Source organism: Pristiophorus japonicus, unplaced genomic scaffold, assembly GCF_044704955.1.
Source record: "Pristiophorus japonicus isolate sPriJap1 unplaced genomic scaffold, sPriJap1.hap1 HAP1_SCAFFOLD_219, whole genome shotgun sequence".
NCBI classification, from domain to species: domain Eukaryota; kingdom Metazoa; phylum Chordata; class Chondrichthyes; family Pristiophoridae; genus Pristiophorus; species Pristiophorus japonicus.
Genome location: NW_027251897.1, coordinates 777,360 through 785,020, shown reverse-complemented (window position 1 = coordinate 785,020; position 7,661 = coordinate 777,360). Strand labels below are relative to the sequence as shown.

Genomic DNA, 7,661 nt, shown 5'->3' with positions numbered 1-7,661 from the left:
TGCTCCCCAAAGCACAGGACAAATGATTGAAGTATCGACTGTCCCTCAGTTAGCATTTCTTTCATTGTGCAAAAGAAGGTGAGGGGTTAATTAATGATGCTTTCCCGTGAAAGCAACACAAATGTTTCAGAAAAAAACATACGGTGACTGGCAGTTGAGCGCTGCTTCTGACACCTGGTGGGAATGGGCGGGGATTTTAAAGCCACTTGTATTGTGAAACCTTCATATAGACGAACATCCCACACTCACTGTGTAGACCTCGTGGCGCAATGGTAGCGCGTCTGACTCCAGATCCGAAGGTTGCGTGTTCAAATCACGTCGAGGTCACTGTATTTTTGGAAATTGTTCTTCCAGAATTAATATTTTCTTTGCTGTTTGGCAATAACCAGACCCTTGCTCCAAAGTCTGTCTCACTGTTTCCCGGGTGTCAGACAGAGATACGCCTGGTGCCCTCATTTATTTCATGTGACAGGACACAACAGTTCAAAATCAACCTGCAGGTGGCCACACCCAGCATTGAATAGTCAGGATGGCCGAGCGGTCGAAGGTGCTGTGTTCCGTTTGCAGTTTCCTCTGGAGGTGTGGATTTGAATATGACATTTCTTACTTTTTATCATTAAGTAAAACTCATTGTTTGACACCACAACTCACTCTTAAAAACTGGGATTCAGCAGTTCACCTGCTCGCTTCACATTTCCGTCTGAACTGGTGCTGAAAGTGGAGATGTTTCCGCAGTGTCGCGGTTCACATGTTTGCCTCACAAGTGAAAGCTCACTGGGCGGGAATGTTTTCTGTAGCTTTCTCCTCATGCATGCTCAGGGGAGAGTTTGTTCTCCTGTGAAAGGTCATAAGATCATAAGCATGGAAGGATTAGGGGCCGAAGTAGGCCATTCGGCCCCTCAAGCCTGGTCCACTATTCAAGAAGATCCTGGCAGTTCCTCGACAGCAAGTTTAAACATCTGGTTATGTTCCTAACATCATTTTAACCGCAGTGTTTCCGTAGCGTCGTTGTTATCACGTTCGCTTAACACGCGAAAGGATCCCGGGCGGAACGTGATTTTTGAGACTATTTTTGCTGTGAAATAAATTGAACAAAAGTCGCCCCAGATTCCTTGTCACATGAGCAATAAACATTTTAAACCAGTCTCCTAAATACAGAGTGTTATGTCTTGAATAAAGAATCTGACCAGATACTGTAAACTGAAAGTAAGGTGTGACCATCGTCCTTTATTACAAGTCTCCAGTGTGCCACTCCAACTTGTGAGGCCTCCTGATGTACAGTGCTCCCAAGGGATTGTGGGATCCCTTGGGACTCCAGTGGATGAGCCCTCTGATGGTTAAACAAGGTATTTACAGGTTATATATGTAACAACACTCCCCCCGCACCGCTCCCCCGAGCCTCCTCAAAGTCAGCAGTGTAACCATTTAATATTTGAGTCAATCTGTGGCCTTCCTTTCCCTGGTTGAACTTCTCGGTGCAAATGCTGGTTTTGGTGAGTCATTTGTTGGGCCCTCACTGGCCTGCTGGGCGTGGTGAGTCCTGCTGGGCTGCTGCGGGTGATGGGTTCTGCTTCGTGGTCAACCGCTGGGTTGATTGCCACTTGTGTGTGTGTTGGAGGAGCGAAAAAGGTAGAGTCTATTGTGGGTTGTTCTGGATAGTCCGTGAATCTGAGTTTGGTTTGGTCCCAGTGTTTCCTGCAGGTGAGTCCATATGAAAGTTTGACCTGGAACACCCTACTCTCCAATTTGGCCACGACAGTGCTGGGAAGCAACTTGGGACCTTGTCCATAGTTCAACATAAATACAGGATAATTAATCTCGATTTCGCGTGACACATTTGCTTGATCATGATATGTATTCTCTTGAAGCCGCCTGCTCTCTACCTGTTTGTGTAGATCAGGGTGGTCTAACGAGAGCCTTGTCTTAAGTGCCCTTTTCATGAGCAGTTCCGCGGAGGGAACCCCAGTGAGCGAGTGGGGTCTTGTGCGGTAACGAAGCAGGACTCGGGATAGGTGACACTGCAGTGAGCCCTCAGTTACCCTCTTCAAGCTATGCTTGATTGCTGCACTGTTCTCTCTGTCTGACCATTGGATGTTGGTTTAATCGGGGCAGATGTGACATGTTTGATCCCATTGCGTGTCATGAACTCTTTGAACTCAGCACTGGTGAAGCACAGCCCATTGTCACTGACAAGAACGTTAGGCAGGCCGTGCATGGCAAACATGATCCACAAGCTTTCAATGGTGGCAGCGGACATCATCTCACATTCAATCCACTTGGACTACGCATCTACAACCACAAGGAACATTTTACCCAAGAACGGGCCTGCATAGTCGACGTGTGCCCTAGACCACGGTTTGGAGGGCCAAGACCAAAAACTTAGCAGCGCCTCCCTGGGTACATTGCTTAACTGCGAGCATGTATTACATCTGTGAACGCACGACTCTAATTCCGCATCGATACCGGGCCACCACACGTGGGATCTGGCTATCGCTTTCGTCATTACAATGCCTGGGTGGGTACTGTGGAGATCACTAATGAAAGTGTCCCTGCCCTTTTTTGGCACCACTACTTGATACAGTCTGCCTGTATGGACATTTTATCTCTGCGCCGTTGGTACGGCTTTATTTCTTCCTGCATCTCTAACGGAACACTAGACCAACTCCCGTGGAGCACACCGTTTTTTACTAAGGACAATGAGGGATCTGGGCTCATCTAGGTTCTAATCTGTCGGGCGGTAACAGGTGATTGCTCACTCTCAAATGCTTCTATTACCATTAATTAAATCTGGGGGCTGTGCCATCTCCACCCCTGTGGTGGGCAATGGCAGCCTACTGAGAGCATCGGCACAGTTTTCTGTGCCTGGTCTGTGGCGGATGGCGTCGTTGTATGCGGACAATGTGGGCGCCCATCTCTGGATGCGGACCGATGCATCTGTATTTATCCCCTTACTTTCAGAAAAGAGGGATAAAAGTGGCTTATGGTCAATTTCCAATTCAAATTTGAGCCCAAACAGATATTGGTGCATTTTTTTTACTCCATAAACACATGATAACACTTCTTTTTTGATCATGCTGTAGGCCCTCTCAGCCTTAGACAGGCTCCAGGATGTATAAGTAACCAGTTGCAATTTCCCAGATTCATGAGCTTGATGCAATACACACTCAACATCGTATGACGACGCATCACATGCTAGCAGCAAACGCTTACATGCATCATACAGCACAAGCAATTTGGTTGAGTATAACAGTTTTCTAGCTTTTACAACGGCATTTTCTTGGCTTTTACCCCATACCCATTCGTTTTCTTTCTGCAGTAAAGCGTGCAGTGGTTCGAACAGTGTTCTGAGACCCGGTAAGAAGATACGAAAGTAGTTCAGGAGTCCTAGAAATGACCGCAGCTCCGTCACGTTCTGTGGCCTCGGTGCGTTGTCGATTGCCTCCATCTACGAATCGGTGGGCCTGATGCTGTCCGCCGCAATTCTTCTCCCCAGGAACTCCACTTCAGGCGCCAGGACAACGCACTTTGAGCATTTTAACCTTTGCCCCACCCGATTAAGCCGACTAAGAACCTCCTCCAGGTTCTGCAGATGCTCATCTGTGTCCCGACCTGTAACCAAGATGTTGTCCTGGAAGACCACGGTGTGCGGGACCGAATTCAGTAAGCTTTCCATGTTTCTCTGGAATATCGCCGCAGCTGATCGAATCCCAAATGGGCATCTGTTGTGAATGAAGAGACCTTTGTGCGTGTTGATGCAGGTGAGGCCCTTCGATGATTCCTCCAGCTCCTGCGTCATGTAGGCTGAGGTCAAGTCCAGCTTCGTGAACGTCTTTCCTCCGCCAGCGTCGCAAAAAGGTTGTCTGCCTTTGGTAGTGGGTATTGATCCTGAATGGAGAAACATTTGATAGTTACTTTGTAATCACCACAGAATCTGACGGTGCCCTCTCCCTTGAGGACTGGAACAATCGGACTGGTCCGCTCGTTGAATATGATCAGCAAAATGATGCCCTCTCGTTGCAGCCTGTCCAGCTCGATCTCCACCCTCTCTCTCATCATGTACGGTACTGCTCTCGCTTTGTGATGGATCGGTCGCGCCCCGGGGAATTAGGTAGATCTGCACTTTTGCTCCTTGGAACTTCACGATGCCTGGTTCGAACAACGAGGGGAATTTGTTTAAGACCTGGGCAGACGAAATGTTGTCGACGGGCGAGAGCACACGGATGTCGTTCCAGTTCCAGCGTATATTCCCCGGCCAGCTCCTGCCGAGCAGCGTGGGGCCATCGCCCGGTACCACCCAGAGTGGTAACTTGTGTATCGCTCCATCGTAGGAGACCTTTACAGTAGCACTGCCGATTACGGGAATCAGTTCATTTGTGTAAGTTCTCTGTTTAGTGCGAATGGGAGTCAGTACTGGCCTTGAGGCCTTGCTGCACCACAATTTATCAAGTCTTTCTGCTCATAATGGACTGGTTCGTGTCCATGTCTCGCTCCATTGACACAGGGAGTCCATTTAATTCAACCTTCAACATTATCGGGGGCACTTTGTGGTAAATGTATGCACCCCATATACCTCTACCTCCTCGGTCTGATGCTCTTGTTCGTTGTGATTTGCCGTGGATCTGCCCTCCTCTGCAACATAGTGGTTTGCAGGATTAGCAGGGTTTGCAGCTTGCCTGCACATTTGTTGCAGGTGTCCCATTGTTCCACAGCCCTTGTAAACGTACCCTTTGAAGCGGCATGAATGGAAACGATGATCACCCCCGCAGCGCCAACAAGGTGTTAATGGCGTAGCATTCATCACCCTTGATGGTGGACTCTGAGACATCTGCAGACGTACAGCTGCAGGCATGTGAGGCCTGCCCTGTACGTAACGATTTGAAAACAACAATACTTTGTTCACAGTACTTGTACAGCACTCGTGTGCTGAGAGATTTGATTGGTATTGTCACTGGTGGCGATAAACGCTTGGGCTATCGCTATGGCTTTACTCAAGGTTGGGGTCTCGACTGTCAAAATTAGTTTACGAAGTGTTACTTCATGGCCAATGCAAAGTACAAAGAAGTCCCTGAGCATGTGCTCCAAATGTCCTTCAAATTCCAAATGCCTGCAAGGTGTCTTTGCTCGACGACATAGCTCGCCACTTCCTGGCCTTCTGAACTTTTGCACATGTAGAACCGGAACCTCGCCATCAGAACGCTTTCCTGCAGGTTAAGATGCTCCCGGACCAGTGTGCACAAATCAACATACGATTTCTGTGTGCATTTCGCTGGAGCAAGCAGCTTTTGTATGAGGCCATAAGATGGTGCCCCGCAAACAGTGAGGTGAATCGCCCTTCCTTTGGCAGCATTCGCTTCTCTTTCCAGCTCGCTGGCCACGAAGTATTGGTCGAGTCGCTCCACTAAGGTTTCCCAATCATCTCCCTCCGAAAATTTCTCCAGGATGCCCAATGGTCTCTGCATCGTTGCGGTGGGGTTCGTCATCTGTATCTCATCACCAGATGTAGTGCATGAATAAAGAGTCTGAGCAGATACTGTGAGCTCAAAGTAATTTGTGACCATAGTATTTTATTGCAGGTCTCCAGAGTGCTCCTCCAGCCTGTGAGGCCTCCTTAAGTACAAGTGCTCCCAAGGGATTGTGGGATCTCTTGGGACTCCAGGGGATGAGCCCTCTGGTGGTTAAACAAGGTATTTACAGGTTTACTTACATAACACTTGTTTGCATAAGTTCTATGCAAATTGAAAGGGCTCATTCGGTATTTAAACGTGGAATCTCTCGCAAATTTCCATTAACAACCCTGAAGTGAGAATCATATCCCTGGACCAACGAAACGACTGCTTGACAAGAATGGCGATAATGTGTAACCATTATAAAAGCATGTTATTGTGTGTATCTATTCTTTGTAGCCGGAACACATGAGACCGAATCAGTGACTTTGCTTTTTCGACCTGTCTTCTGAAGCCGCACGGTCCCATTCCGACAGTCAATGAGCTGTTGGGACGTTAGTGTATCCAGGCTGTGGGTGGCCACCCCGAGCGCAGCAGAGGGGTTTTTGCATTAGTTCTGGGTGGGGACAGTATTTCCCCTTCTCTCTTCCTCTTGTTTATAACGTTGTGCTTTGATTTCTCTATTTATTCCTCGTCTTAGTTTCTAGTGTTTAAAAGGGAACAAACGATGAAATGGGTTTCACTGTAGAAAAGAATTTCTCTCACTTAAATTTAGACGTGCTACCGTTGCGCCATGAGGCCTAGGCAGCTCGCCGTTGATATTCACGGTCATATATAAATATATATAAATATATCTACATGCATCGTAACTGTTCCCTGGTGGTCGAGGGGTTAAGATCCGGCGCACTAACCTGGTAACGATACTCGATCAATTCGTCAAATAAAAATAATTGAGGTCTGTGAGACGATTAGTAATTGCTGTAATCACCATGAATTACCCCATTACTTTCTGTTACGGACCGAGCTTACAGATTCTCTTGTTTCTCTGCCCGTTGCTGGACACGTGTTCCGGGTTTAATTTTGAGTTCGCTGATAGCGGGGAGACGGTAGGAGCCTCTGTGGCCCCACTGTGAGGATGTGGAAGTGAACACGGTGGCTGGGTGATCCGTGACATTTCTGTGAAGTGCAGCGGAGGAGAAGGATTGAGAACTTTCAGTGTGGGACAGAAGTTGTTTAACGTGAGCCAACACATTCCCGATCAGCACAGAGGGAGCTCACTGGTCAGCTCCCTTCTGTTGGGGCTGTTGTGCCAGAGGTTTCTGTAGTGCAGTGGTTATCACGTTCGCTTTGCACGCGAAAGGTCCCTGGTTCAATCCCAGGCGGCAACATTATGTTTAAAGTTGCTCTCGTGGAACAATCCGAAGTGAGTTAAGTCTCCTGACAAATGCTTCCTGACCTGCTGAGATTTCCAGCAATTGCTGTTTTTATTTGCTATTTATTCTCCTGGCAAAAGGGCTCCCTTATTCCTTAATTGCTCTTTATTTCACTTCAATAAATAGATAACTTTCAGTGAGAGAAAACGGATCCACCGGGGACATTTCGCGTGTGAGGCCAACGTGATATCCGCTACACTGCAGCCCATCAAAGGGCGAGAAACCATGAATATAAAGGATGAGCTCACAAATATCAGGGGCAGTGCAGGCTGGTCAACGTCAATCCCTCCTTTCTTATTCAGCAGAGGCATGAACGGGAGTCAGACGCCACAAAGTTTAATTAAAGATACAAATATAAGTAACACTTCCAAATCTTTTCACTGTAAAATTATTTCACTTTATTTGAAACCCTACTGTGTTGAATCTGAAAATGAGCACCGTGGGATTTTATCTTCACTACTGATTCTATTTTCTGTGCTCCCTGGCCGCCGCTGACCGCTCCTTTTATGGCTCCGACCTGCCGCTGGTGTTCTCACGCAGGTCGGGGCCTCCACGCTGCTCCCAGCAAATCCAGTTGCACACCGTGTCACCGCACAATTCTCAGCTGTGATTGTAAGCTGACTATATTTAAAGCTATCGCAGAGGCTGCAAGCAGTGTTCCCTGGTAGTCTAGTGGTTAGGATTTGGTGCTCTCACTGCCTTGACCTGGGTTTGATTCCCGGTCAGGGAAAGCATTTTTACAGAGCAAGTTGACAAAAATAATTCAAGTCTGTGAGATGCTGAA

The 7,661-nt window shown here is 47.7% G+C and overlaps 2 non-coding genes across 2 annotated transcripts; both read left to right on the top strand.

Annotated features, from left to right (window-relative positions):
• The first annotated feature begins 255 nt into the window (after positions 1–255).
• trnaw-cca (transfer RNA tryptophan (anticodon CCA)) lies at positions 256–327 on the top strand. The gene has a single exon. It is a non-coding gene; the product is annotated as a tRNA-Trp (tRNA).
• A 6,432-nt stretch (positions 328–6,759) lies between these two features.
• Positions 6,760–6,832, top strand: trnaa-ugc (transfer RNA alanine (anticodon UGC)). Its single transcript has one exon. It is a non-coding gene; the product is annotated as a tRNA-Ala (tRNA).
• Positions 6,833–7,661: the final 829 nt, after the last annotated feature.